The 14,617-nt window shown below is 43.4% G+C and overlaps 2 protein-coding genes across 4 annotated transcripts in view; one reads left to right on the top strand and one right to left on the bottom strand.

The window, feature by feature from the left end:
* Positions 1–14,617, top strand: part of LOC122411146 (putative SLC9B1-like protein SLC9B1P1) — a 104,974-nt gene that overhangs the window by 73,075 nt on the left and 17,282 nt on the right. The gene's annotated exons all lie outside the window — the stretch shown is intronic.
* Positions 1–14,617, bottom strand: part of LOC122411141 (uncharacterized) — a 94,384-nt gene that overhangs the window by 68,853 nt on the left and 10,914 nt on the right. For 2 of the 3 annotated variants that reach the window (XM_043419706.1, XM_043419708.1), the window contains exon 1: positions 1,296–1,810. The exons of the other annotated variant lie outside the window; for it this stretch is intronic. The gene's annotated coding sequence lies outside the window, so the exon portion shown is untranslated. Of the gene's footprint in view, positions 1–1,295; positions 1,811–14,617 lie in introns of those variants that run through there. 3 annotated transcript variants of the gene reach the window in all.

Here is a 14,617-nt window from a genome sequence, read left to right as displayed (position 1 = left end):
TTGAGAAAAACGCGTTTAAAGAGAGGTAGGTACGCGGTACCGCACTGGGCGGTGCGTGTTAGAGCGCTCAGTCAAGTAAACGTCGCCCAAAAGTATAATTGGACTGCTCAGATATTTATAAAATGTAAATATGACACTTTTAAATATGTATACTTTCGAAAAAAGCCAATAAAAATTGATTTTCTGAAAATTCTAACTAGGGTAGACCCCTTAATTAGCTGGCGAAGTGACGAACGCACCGCTTGACTTTTAAAGGTCGAAAACGCCCTCTAAACTCCATCACTGTTGCATCGATGAAAAACGATCGTTATTACGAGCCTCGAGAGGTCTTTCACGAGTTAATTAATTCGTAAAAGTTGCGTCGAAGGGCGATTCGTTAACCACGAATAGAATCCCTTTTTATAAAATTATAAAGAAGAGGGAGAAGGAAAAAACAAAAACGGGATAGCGTGAAGCAGGGTTGGCGCATCGGAGATAATCAATGGTCAATAAATAGCCGGGAGAGGGCGCTTTGCCAGGAAAACGTGACTGGAATACATAATAAAGGAAGATAGAAAAATCAGTAGGAACGGAGATAAAAAGAAGGAAGAAAGAAAACGAAAGTACAATCAACATTTATTCATGACGTCGAATCTAGTTATTCGACTTTATTAATTATCGTTATTGGTACAAAAAAGTCATTAATTTTCATACTAAATGAAGAAATCACCATGAAAACGTTCGACACTCACTCAGGGTCGTGCAAATCTTTTGTTGAGTCGAGTTTTCTCACTTTTTACGCCTATGCGAAGACTACAATCGATCGTTTTTTATGTCAAGTGAAAATAATAATTTTTTCAAAGGTTTATGAGTAAAAAATTCATCGTGAAGTAAAGTCAAGTGGAAACGTCATACGAACACGTTCACGTGGTCCCAAAAAAGTATTCACGTGGCGAAAAATCGTTTTGCTACCAATAAAAATCAATAAAAATAAAAAAAAATCTAGAAATATGGCAAGCAGAAATGTTCAATGAGATAATAAAATTCGAAATAATTCCCCACGGCCATGACAGTTGAAAAGATCCCCGCAGACATGAGCGTGATCGTGAGTGGTTCGAGCGAATTTAACGATACCGAAGTCAAGATCGTTCGATTGTAGGGAAATATTCTCCGATTTTTTGGAAGAGTCCAAAGCTGTTGTGCAGCGTTCCGGGAATTACGTAGCGTTTCATGCGAATTCGAAACCGTTTGGGTGCCGCGCCGTGAGAATAAAGGGCGACTGAAAAACAACAACATTCGAACATAACCTCACATACCGGCGGGTCCGTGAATTCGTGGAGACTGACGTCACGCTCGCAGAGAAACACTCCTCTTCGTCGTAAATCGTAAATCCGGATGTAATAATCCAACGTAACTTTTCTACGGCACGGGGCACATGTCAAAACAATAATGAGAAATCAACAGAAAATATCGCGAGACGCAAAAGAGCCGTCAGAATGACGTCATCGAACTCATATTTCATGGAGAGAGAACACAAAAACACTTTGCGCGAGTGGAACCGCCGTGCTGCGTGTGTCTCGTACAACATTGACAGGTAAGCGAGAGATAAAAATGGATCAGCCTCGAAAACAAAACATAAACACTACCGCCACCAAAAGCAGACACTCGAGACACTAAAAACACTCGAATTTTCCATACTGCAAGCCTCGACAAAGTGAATCATCCTTTTTATCTCAAAGACAAAACTTTATTCCCGATGTATTGTACGCGCTTATTAACGAAATGTGCGACTATCGCGAGTTGTGTGTGACGCAACCGTACCGCTCGACTCGACGTATCGTGGCTTACTGAAGACCGTGACCACGCGCACGCTTTTCGCGCTTCGATGACGCGCGCGTCGACTCTCCGTACTACCAATACGAGCGCTACTATACATGTAGAGCCATCGAGAGAGACGCGGTTGCGACTCGACGCCGATACACGCATACGGGGCCTTCCAGGATCGGTGAACCCTTCACGAAACGTAGAAAAATTCTCTGAATTCGTACCCCGGAAGAGTCTCAGACTATTCGCTCAAACGAGACGAAACTTTTCGTTATAAAGCGGTCAATTTTCATCGTCCAAAATATGCAATTCATGCAAAATGAAAATAAAAAATATTTTTTTGCATACACTGCTTTTGGGCGCGCGCTTGCGTCGTTCGTCCGTGTATCAGCGAGGCCAATTGGCACAATTCATTTTGAAGCAGCGCCGCTGTATTCGTTACGACATAATCAAGACTGGGCGATCCTTGTTTTTTTTTTTCTAATACTTCGGAACGCAATAGAGAAATACGAGAAGTGCGAGGGAGAATTCTGGTCGTCGAAAACGGAACGAATCTCGTCGCTCCATCGAATGATTCATTCTTGTTTTGCCGTGAGCATAAATGAAGATTTTGATTTCGCCAAAATCTTCATTTCAGGGAGTCTCGAAATATTCAAACGGTCACGCAAAGCCTCTCGAGATTGTTGAACCGATTGACAGCAGAAACCCTCAGAAAATTTGTCACGCGAAATTCTCGCAGAATCGATCGGAACAAAAATCCGGAATCCCGCTCACGTTTCGAGTCGCTTTTTCGCACCTTCCCAAAGGCGAAATCCGGCTCTAAAAACAGCAAAATTGCGAGTCATTTCGAAACCCAAATGTCAATTTGAAAAATTGACATTTGGGTTTCTAATACTAGTATTTTAAAATTAATATATTAAAACACTAGTTTTAATATATTAATTTTATTTCTAAAACTTTTAAAACTATTAATTGTATTTCTAAAACTAGTATTTTTCAAATGTCAATTTGAAAAATTGACATTTTCGAATCGAGCGCTCAGCACATTTTAACGAAATTGCGGACGAGAAGCAATCGCGCTGGCATGCATTAAATCGAAAGATAATGACGAGCGTCAGATATTGTTAATCTCATAATTGATTGAACGGTAAAACTGCCCGTGTGTTTGTACGATAAAAGGAGGCTCGTGAATGGCGCTGCTTTACGATTGTTTGTTGTTGGTTCATCGGCCTCGAAGGTACCGAAGGAAGGAAGGGTAAGGATGAAAAAGGGAAAAGGAGAAAGAGAAAGAGATTTTCGAACGAAGCCATAATACCGATTTGTTGTAGCATAGTTCGACGGGCGCGGGGGCGCTGGCGGGGCGGGGGGGAGTGCACAGAGAACGAGAGCTCTTTCGTATCGTGTGAAAGCCTCGCCGTGTGGTGCGGCAGCTACTCCGGCACGAGGTGGCGCGATTCGTACGCTCGCACGTGAATACGTGTTGGTCTGTGTATTTGTGGGAGAGTTGCTGAGGCTGCTGAGGGCAAGCGAGTCATCGCGCTGTGTGAAGAGGACGCTGCCGTCGGTGCTCCGCGACCGTGATAGCCGAGAAATTAAACGTGTGTGTTTCGCTGTGTGTGCATTCGTGTGCCTGGGGGAGCAAGAGGGCGGTGTATATATAGACTGTGGAGTCGCGACGGGAGCGCAGAATCAGTGGTTCTCAGTGGACTTTCAAATAACGAAATCATTTGACGTTTCGAGGCGATGGGAAACCAAATTTTCGCTTGGGCCAGTTCGTCGGGGAGCCCGAACATTTTACAGTTTCCGCGAGGAACAAAAAATCGCGGAATTCAACACATTTCTTTCGAACGCGACGACATTTTGACGGACCAAGAAATCTTTTGCTCACTGCGCGCACAGGCAAATTCGTCCATTTTCTTCCTCCCCCGTCAAATTGGGCTCACTATTTTCCGTCAATGGGTTCGTAAAAATCTGTAAACACTCCGGAATCATTCGATTTTTATAACCGAAAACATCATCCGGAAGCTCTTATTCTTCGGGAATGATTTTTTAGTGAAAATACTCCCGCTGTCGGAATAATGAACAAAGAAACGGAGATAAAGTGTTCCGTAATGTAAATGTATGCCGAGCCGTATAATGGAATAAGAACGATGGGAGAGCAGCTGCCCGCATCTTCGTCGCTGCGCGGAGATAGTACGCTACTTTTACTACACTCCGCACTCTCGTAAAGCAAAATGCTTCACTTATCTCTCGGATTAACCTACATATCTGTGCGTATACACGATCCAAAGGTATCGTAATCCGCGGAGGGGTTACGCCGGATCAGATGGGGCATTTCGATTGGATTTAATCACAGCCGCAGATAACCTTCCTACCACTATTCCTAAGCACTTTTATCCACGACGTTCTTTATTGCTTGCCGGGAGCAACTGGAATAGAAACATTTAAAGAACTACAGTTTTTGACTCGAAAGTTTATTTTTTCGACTCGCTCGCCGTTCTTTGCTGTTCCAATTGGTGCGCAATGTTTTCTCAGTTTTTTATCTCTTTACTGATAAATAACAAGGGACGAGGAGGGCTCGGGGTTTCCCTTATTTCGTAAAAATCGAATTTATCAAATTTTCGTCATTTTTGTTTGCTCAAAATGTCGTGAGAATGGAAGCTCGAACACTTTTTCAAAAAAATGTTGACAAACGTGAGAGCGAGTCTGGTTTCGCGTGGAAAATAATTTACAACAATTTTCAATGATATGGCTAACTAATTAGAAACGTAGAATATTCTTTTGGCTGTTTTATCGAACGAATGCTGAGCCGGAGACCGAGACAGTCGTCTGAGAATACTCGCATTAAGAGGGGCTCTGTAAACTTTTAACTGGAGAATTAATAAGCGTTAAATAAGACGTTAAAGCATCTCGGAGGATCGGTGCAATGAAAAAGGATATTTGTGTACACAAATATTGATGAATCTTAATAGAAGCACAAGACTTTGAAGGAGCAGAGACGAAAACGGTCGCTCGCGTAAATGGTATCTACTCGACAGATCGGTGGCTCCACAAATTTAACGAGAAGCGATTTGTTGGAATCGCAATCCAACGGTGAAGAAGAAGGAGAAGAAGAGGCGAGTCCTCCAAAGTTCATTTCGCCTTCCGTAACATTGCCGCGAGTTCTCGAGACAGACTACGCGCTTCGTTGAGCCGATAACAACGAGAGAAAGAGCGAGAAAGCGAGTGCAGGAAGGAGGAGAGCGGTAAAAAATAAACAGAAGGAAGAGCTGAAGCGAGGCAATGAAAAAGATCGAAAGCATGGAAAAGAGAAAGAGTGAAAAGGAGGAAAAATAAAAAAATGGCAGAGTCGTCAAAGGCTCGGGGAGAAAAGCTTCTCGGAGCTTAGCTGGGCGCGGGGATCGATTTTTAAATTAATCGCTCGCTCGGAAGGGAGCGCCTCAATCACCAATCGCAGCCAACTTGAAATATATACGCGCGCGCGATTCTCCCGTACAGCCCAAGACGCCTCTTCCATCGCTGTATTATTCGCAATCCAAGTTACGCAAATTCCAAGAGCTTTTCTCTCGCTTCCCGTCATCCATACATACGCGCCGTTTCAAAGATCCGAAATTTCGATTCCACCCAAACTCGATCTTCGCTCTCCTCGGATATAGACAAATGGAGATTAACCTACCCACGATCGAGAATCACGCTGACGTACGTTAACCCACGGAATACTCAAACCTCGCTCATATAAATACATCAATATATTCTGCCCGGAGACACGACTCTCCATCACAATCGTCTCTTTTACTCTCCCTCTCGCCCTCTCAGAACCCAGTCTCTTCCTACGAAGCTTCCCCACGCTTCTCTCTCTCTCTCTCTTCGTACATACATCCGTGCCTATATATATTTGTTTTCTTTTCGCGTGCGACAAAGATCTCCAGGGATCGATTCTGACGGGCGTTGCAACGCTCGAGACTGCAGATCTTCCTGTCGGTTTTCCACTCTGGAAACGTAAATACACGCGGCGTTCCATGGCGGGAGGTGTACCGCGGACGGAACTCGCTCGACGCGTTAAGGAAGTTGAGGCTGTACAGTCATTTTTTTTATCCAAAAGTTATGACCTGTACCTTTCAAAAGTTAGGCCAGTTTACAGTTTGGCAATGTTGCATACACTTTAAAGAAAAGTTGGGGAAAAAAAGACGAAAAACTGGTGAAAGCTCAGTCGAAAAGACGAACGGTGACGATCCTAGCCTCAAAAAACTGCACGGGAAATAGATTATTATTAATATAATCTCAGCAAATCTCCTAATAAATCTGAAAAAAATGACATTATTCGGCAAGCCTCGTTCATGTTGCCCAAAAAATTTCATATTTTTAGCATCATTTTTAACGGAGATATCACCGAATGTGTCTTGACTTCCACAAGATTACATGTTACTTGGCTCAAATTGTTATTGATTTTTCTCAGCAACGACGCTCCTAAACTGTCTGAAAATTTAACTGATTTTTTTTTACACTTCACTTTATAAGATGCACTCGGTTTAAAAGCGATGACATCATTTTCATTCTAATGCCTCAACTTCCTTAAGGTATTGCTTTTGCGAACCCGAATATTCTACGAACAACTGATTTTAAATAACAGTTAAGTAAAAGTGCGTGCGAATAGATTGGCCAAATTTCAGGTGAGGTTATCGAACGTTCGATAGAGAATTGACACTTGAAAAATCGTCAAATTTATACGGGAGCTTATGGGCTCATCACCATCATCCACCAAATTTCTATTAAATAATTAATGTACTAAATAATTGTAATTTCTGGTACAAACTGTCTCAGAGATGGAAAAAAATTTATTAATAATTTAGACTTAAAATTAATCAACGCAAAGCAGTTGCAAACTTGGCTAGTCATAGAACGGCCGAACTACTTTAAAAAAGATGTTAACGATAGAAATTGGAAAAATGGCAGAAGCAGAAGCGTTTCCCATGCTCAGTGTTTGGGAATCAATGACATCGAAGTTTGCAACGTTCGAGTCCAACGAAATGATCTAAAAAAGTCTCCAACAATTTCAATAGTTCTTCAATTCTGTTACTGGCTTAATTCACAATTCGTAGTTTTTCAACCCACGCCAATAATTACGTGAAATAAAAAATTGTTCAATTGCAAATGTTTTTTTTTTTTTTTTTCGTTAATTTCGTTCAACTCAACCTTGCGAACTTCAACCTCGTGGGAATCGGTCCAAATTTCGAGTGTCCCGGATATTTGCGCTACCAAAAAATACGGTCATGCAAAGATGCTCACCAACGCGTGAATAACTTCGTCTGGGAGGATTCGTTTCAGAGGATCGATTAGCCAAGGAAATTTGGACGTTTTCGGTATAACCGAGTGAGAAAAGTGTCGTGACACCGCACGGTCGATGACGAGCCAGAGTGATTGGCAGCGTTTAAAATTTCATGGAAGCCTGAAATTGGAAGGAGCACGGATGCGAGCGCAGCTCCGATTTCTATTAAGTTTTCTAATATTCAGAGTAATCGTGTCGATGGTGGGAAGCGTCGAGGAGCGTTCTCTGGAATAGCGAATGAGATCGAGTCACCTGATCTCAGTTCGAAAGCGAGCATGGCTGTGTGCCATTTCTCTACGTTATTATAGGCCATTCACACCCGATGTAGAGGCTCGCGCGCCTTCGTTCGTCCGAGAGTCGACGCGCGACTCTCGGCTCGCCTGGCTCGACCTACCGCGAACGCTTCGATGAATTACGCCCTTTTTTTCCTGTCGAATCGTCGGCGCCGTTCCACGTACATCTGGATTAATAATTCCTCAAGTGAAGGGTGAATGCACTGTTGTGATAAGCGCGCGAAGGATCGCGAGTTTCGTGCTGTACGATTTATCAGACTCCGCGCTGAGGCCAAACCCGGTCAGGCTCCGATCTGATCGGATGAAATATCGGTCAGACATCCAGTCGAATTTGCTTCATTACGAAAACCTCGACCAGCCGCGCCACGGCGAACGCTCACAACCTTTTTAATGCACGCTCAACACACACTCGCGCACTCGTTCTTCACTACCGGTGTGTGATGTCATCCGGTTGCGCAAGCCTTTCTCAAACGTCCGTGAGTCACGATCGCTCCGCTGGAGAACGGTTAATAAACGGTAATAACGCGAGCTGGGCTGCAACGAGCGAATCCCTCGCGATCCATCACCTCTTATTGGCTCAGATTTTTCAACCTCGCGAGCAGCTCTATTTTTTATCCATTTTTCAATCCCCGTTCTAGTTTACCGATTATTTTCTCTTTAAAATATGTGCCTCGTGCGCGGCAACGAGGCTTGTCGCGGATTCTTCGTTTTTCGATAACCCCGAAAACGGGTGCGATTTCGTTGATGCTTTGTGGTAAAAACTCCGGAAAACGAGGGCAGATTTGGATGCCGATCCAAGGATCGATTCTCTCCCACTGATTCATCATCCGAATCAATCTTTCAATTGTACAATCGATTTTTTCAACATTGTTCTGTAAATAAATGATTCGGAAAAATTTTACAATCCACATCCACACGGTCGTAAAGTGAATCGAAGTATCTGGCCAAATGGAAGAATGAGGAGAATTTAAGTTACATTGAAATGGTGGTTTTTACTTCCCCACCTCTGTGTAAAAGAGGTGACTCGTTTTTCTCTGCTTTTTTTTAAATCACTGTCATTGTTTACGATTTTTCATTGTGAAATTCACAGAATCGATTCTCACCGGATCGATCTCTGGGTACTCAATTTATTATGGAGTTGATTTGCTGCGCGCCTCAATTCGACTAAATTCGACGAATCGATCTTTCTTTAACAATCCGACATCCCTACAGTCCGATTGGAGTTGCTCACTTTTGTGGAAGCTTTCAATTTTTATTCGGGAAGCTCAGTAATTGGGAAGAGAACTACTGAGACGTGGGTAGCAGACGTCGAAGACGTCGAGCAGGTTGAAGTTCTCAGAGTTTTCTTTCCATAATTTAATACACTGAGAAAAAGAGGCTCTGCGTTCTGACATCTCGTCGGGAACGTGGTTGAATTTGGCCCTTCGATAGGTCATACTTCGTCGAAGATTCTTGACGCGAACTTTTGTCCTCCGTCGCGGTTGGCTCGAAACAGACATTTTTTAGTATCGACTCGAAGCAGTGTCACACGCAGCGATGAGGATCCGACGAGAAGATTAATGAAAAACTTCTGCTTGGTTTTTCGTCAAATCTTGGCTCGGCGAATGCCTCTTCAGGCCGAGTTTAACTCCGAATACGTAAGAGAGGAGCCGTTGAGATTTATTGTCTTCGTTGTCGCTCTCCGTTGTTGCCGTAACTCTCAACGGGAGTCTTTAAGGGAAAACCGATTTCTGTACAGTTTTATTGTTTCTTTAAGATCCCGAGGAATAAACGATTCTGAATGGGCAGAAGTGGGACAGCGTTGAATAATAAGAAAAAGGCACGGTGAGTGATCGTCTCACGGAGTATTAATGATCGAGTTTTCTCTCCCACTCGAACGACGAATGATTGATAATCGTTCCGAGGAAACTTGTCGGGTGAAAAATTTGCCAATAATTGTTTTCTCGTCTACGAAACAGAGCGATAAAAAAGTATTTTTCAACGAGGGGGCAGAGGCGTCTGGAGAAAAATGCCGGGGGAACCGCGCTAATTATTCATTTCTTCGGCGTATCGCGTCGATCAAACGTAATTGATTTCCGGTGAATTTGAGCGGAAAACGATTGAATAATTGCGCGAAATCGGAGCGAAGAGCTCGCTTAGTGAATGGAACTGCGCGCACCTCGGCGGATTTCACCGCGGATCAACATCCGCGCTGTGAATTCTCATCTTTTAATGCAAATATATTCCTCCCGTGGAGAGAATTTTCGTTGAGAGTAAATGATCGCGAGCATTTTGAAACTTTGCGATGGCAGTGTAATTTCGAAGAGAGGATGCGCACCTTGGCCACAACTGCTGTCAGAATTCTCATCAACGGTGTGCGATCGAGGGAGCCCCGCCGCAGCCCTGCGACGCAACCTAAACTCTCCGAACCCTCGTTTCGTGTCCTGAAGTTGCTCCTTCTTATTCGCGCGTGGAGAGACGCGGACAGAGAGGCAGAAAGAGCGAGTGGGGAAGCGAGGCGGAAGCTGAGAGGGAGAAACACGCAGAGGACTCTGCGCGAAACACCCTCGTCTTGTCTCGTCCCTTCGAACCGGAGAATCAGCAAATATAGCACACGACTATTCGCCAGGAACATAAGGAGAAGCTTCTCTCCGTACTCAACGTTGACGACGACGACGACGAATAATACGACACGTGCCATTTCTACATCAAAATCAGAGTCACGTAGGTCACGCGTCGACGAACCGGCAGCCTGTACAATAACCTTTTTCATCCTTTTTGCATATGCACTGTAGCTATTATGCCGGCGAACGAGCCGAGAGATCGGGGTGATACGGACCCCGCGGGGAAGCTCACTTTTTCAGCAGGTTTCAACGAGCTTCGGCGTTCTTTTACGTCAATCCTGTTGCGAGGGTACACAATGTAGAGCGGGACTGTTCAATTTTAGGAGAGCTTGCTCGATTTTGATATTTCGGGATGAGAATAATCGAGGCGGATTATCAGATTTTTTCGTGCCTATTCAAAACCCTTGGAGCTTTTGATATTTTCGATGGATAAACGTTTTTGAGGGATTCTGACTGTTAAAAATGATCGGAAAGGGAATTTACATAAGTGAAATATGTTTAGTTGGCAATGATCGTGTAAAAGATATATGATATATGTTGTGACGAAGTTTTGTTTATGTTTGAGGGATCGAGTTCGTTCCACGTAATGTATTCCGAAAGATCACAAAATCAATAAAATTACTAAAAAATCATGAAGATGCTATAATCGATATACAGAAATATTGACATGGATATGTAGTCGAAAATATAATCATTATTCAAATCCTCAATAAATGATTAACCCTCTCGGACCGTATGTTGCTTTTACGCAACACGCGCTTCCAGGCCCAATAAAACTGCATCGGTCAGTAAAGTCGGGGTTCTAACTGCCTATTTCCGTCAAGCAAGGTTAGATTGCACCATGGATACTCCTAAACCAAGAGACAAACTGCTTTAACCCATCGAAATATCAATATGAAGTCGGCGTTTCATGTTGAGTTGGCGTTGTGTGAAAAGGTGCTTTAGTTATCGCAAAGGAAAAGTTAGTACACATTTTTTTCGAACTCCAAACGTTATTTTCTTTCAAAGGGAAGCTAATATGATGTAGTTAAGGTATTCGGTGCTAGATTAATTACTAAATTTTACTGATTTTGCTCCTCAAGGACCTGGTTCTGCGCGCAGCGAACATTCAAAAATTCATATTTCCCAACAAAAAAACTGAAATGTCACAATGGACTCGGTAACTAGAAAGTATTTTGAGATAAAATTATGAAGGGAATCATTTTCCGTCAACGCGAAATAGGTCTTGGTCTGAGAGGGTTAATAAGGAAAAATCATTTTGCTATTGATTCGTGTTATTGAGGAAACCTCTGAAATCAACGAGTAAGTTTTATCCTTAACTTAATGAGAGTTATACTTCTATTCTTGATTTTCGTCATTCATTCGACTCATCTTAGAGTTAAGCACGATTACAATCAAGTTGGAAATCAATCAAATGTCGATTCATCATGTTGATCTTGTTAAATCATGGACCATATCTATTCACATAACCCAAGATTATGTTATCTCTCATCTTGTATTTCATTACTGGATTTGTGTACTACAAATTCATTAATAAACTTTTGTTACAAACTCTGTTGCGATTTTTATGAATTCGTTATATAGTTTTTTCAATACGGTTTAAGGTGATGGAGCAATCGCTATCTCGCCACCGTGAGTGCGAGAGAGATAGCTGCAATTTTCGAAATTGAATATGTTCGACACGGTTGGATCAATAAAAAAAAGCCCCTGTCAGCGTATTTTTGCCATCTTTCCGCGTCCGCCGACAGAGCCTTTTTTTGATTAGTCAAACGACAGCGGAGAATTTTCATTTCGAAAATTCGAGGTGAGATTAGTCGACTGATCCATGCTCTTAAGTTCCGCTTATGATTTTAACACTGACAATCGCAGAAGCGCTTCGAGGTCTTCGGGGTGCGGCGATTCCAGCGCAGGAAAAGGTGATCGACTTTTGGGAGAAGCGAGAGCGCTGCGGATGGAAAAATGGGGACGAAGAAAGCTTGTATAAAGGGTCGAGTGTCGAATTTACTCTCCGGAAAATTCGAAGATTCTTGAACCCCGAGAGTTTTTCCGACCACGAATATTCCCAAGTCCCTCACTTGCAGTAGCGTTTTAAAAATTTAAAGCGTGACGTTTTACATCCCCAGGAAATCGAGGTTTTGCTGTCAAAAGCAGGAGATTTTTTCGACTTTGTTTTCCGATTCCCGACGCTTCTAGCACGGGGAAAAAGCAGTTTGAGTTTCGGCGTTTATTCTTCCGGTTGCCCACGTTCCGCCGGACTCTCGTCCGCGTCTGTTTTATTCGTGCTGCGTAAAAAGCGTCGCAGTTGTGCCGGACGATTTCTGCTGTCAACGTGGCTTGCAACGTCGCCGAATCCCGGGTCATGTGTCTACCAGAGCGATATTACATACGATCAAAATGGAATCGAAGTAGGGAAGCGGACGAAATAGGCCCGAGAAGACAGCAGAAAAAAGCGGAGTTTCGGTTGAAAAAGGGCAGAAAAAACCGCACGCAGACGTCGAAAAAACGCGAGCTATTCGTAGCCTTCTTTTCACATTTATGTTTCAGGCTGCTACGCCTTCGTAATAAATGCAACACGAAAAGCACGTCCGCCGTGTATCAGTACTTTATACGTACGTGCGATTACTGGCCGAGCGAAAATGAGAGGGAGAGAGAAAAGCACTCATCCAGGAAGATTCTACTTGTTCGTGAACGTTATAACGCGTACACGAAGATTAGGCGTTTACAACACTGAATTGGCCTCGTACCCACAGACGGGCAAAAACGCAGCCGCTGCATATACAAATGGCATTGCCGTGCGGTAACTCACCTGAAAATTATAGCAGCACCGCCTTAATGCCTGCTTCTTGCGAGGAAAGTTTACACTTTGGTACACGGAGAAACTTTTATACGAATATTTCGGATGAATGTGCCAGAAAAATTTGCTATCTTTTGTAGCAGCGCTGTTCTATATCGCCATTCTATTACGTTTCACCATAGTGCATCACTACACGGGCAAAACATCATACATCGAACGATCTATCGATATGCGAATGTCACTCGCGAGACTTTGGAAAAATGTTAAAAATTGGTGAATTCGAGTGGACAAATTGCTTGAATATTTTAATTTGATTTTTTAATTTTATGTCGCTGAAGTTTGCAACGTTGCAGTCCAACGAAATGTTCGAAAAAACTCTCGAATAATTCCAGTAATCTCGAGTTTGGTTCCCTACCGAATTCGCAATTTTTAATTTTTCAACCTACATATACCAGTGATTCGTGAAATAAAAAATTGGTGATTAATGAATTAATTTTTCGTTCATTTCGTCGGACTGCAACGTTGCAAACTTCAGCGTCGTCAATTTTTCGTATAGCACAGAGAAACGACTGCTACGTTATCTCCTAAATGTTGATCAAATCATTTCATTATTTACTATGTTTTTCATCAAAATTCGCTCGGTGTTCACTTTTGATATGGTATACAGCGCGTTATTTACTACGAACTGTGGCAATGGTTCCCCAAACTTTTGCATTATTTGACACACTCCGTAGCGATTATTATTACAATGTCGATGTGGTCCGACGTTGCTGTAAAAACATAGTGATTTTTGCTACAAAAGTCTCTCCGTGTATGTGTTCTCGCAGTCGATACTTGGAAATGGAAAAACTGGAAGACGGAATTGGGCCTCGCGATGACTTTCTTCAACGAAATCGATGAAATTCACAGTTGCGGGAGTTTTGATCGATCGATACGAGATTCGAAGGGTCTGAGGGGCTTTCAAACCTGAAAATCAAAAATCCACGGTCTAATGACGCTAAAATTTGACGCGTGAAATTCCAGCGTGAAGTTCCCTCGCCGGGTGCGCGAGCTGCGCTCGATCAGCTGATCGCGAGCGTGTAGAGGAGCTCGATCCAAAAACTCTGGAAGACCGAAGCGAAGGTTTCCGGATCGATGTGGATCCACTGGGGGGGGGGGGGGGCTCGCGCGTCCCGGTCTGTTTGGCATTGTCAACGGGGCCGTAAAAGGGACTGATTAAACTCGAGAATATTTCCCTTTCGTATTTAACATCGACGATTCACCGACTCGTACTCTAGTGCGTTAAATCGCGTAATGAAAAGGGACCTCGAGTGTATTCGTACGAATATTTGTCGACGCATAATTCCCAGAACGTTTTTTCAACTGCGGTGAACAAACGTAAAACGAGAGCTCGCGACTATTCTCGATGGTTTCTTTCCGTCCTTAAGATTGCATCTTTAAAGCTGCTTTGCAAGCTCGTTTTTTATACTTTTCGCGAGCCCACACGACGACGACGGTCCACGAAAAATTTCTCGTCACAGAATCTCGTGGCACTTTATGCACAATTCTTAATATCTGTATATACGATGTTTTTTTCTAAGTACTGAAAAAAAGAGTGTATACAAGTGCACGAGCGTGCGCTATGCACGGCATTAAGTTGTGTGCCGCTTCGTCAGAGGTTGGAGAAAACGTTCGTAGATTCTCGCGGACTGGGAGAGCACGGACGGCCGGAGGGGCGGCCGCGGGGCGAGGGGGCGGTATCGACCGCGAGCGCGAGACTCTCGCGCCCGGCTCGACCTTATCCCTCTCCCTTGTCCGG

The sequence above is a fragment of the Venturia canescens genome, chromosome 5 (assembly GCF_019457755.1).
Source record: "Venturia canescens isolate UGA chromosome 5, ASM1945775v1, whole genome shotgun sequence".
Classification (NCBI taxonomy): domain Eukaryota; kingdom Metazoa; phylum Arthropoda; class Insecta; order Hymenoptera; family Ichneumonidae; genus Venturia; species Venturia canescens.
This window is presented reverse-complemented; position numbering and strand designations above follow the sequence as displayed.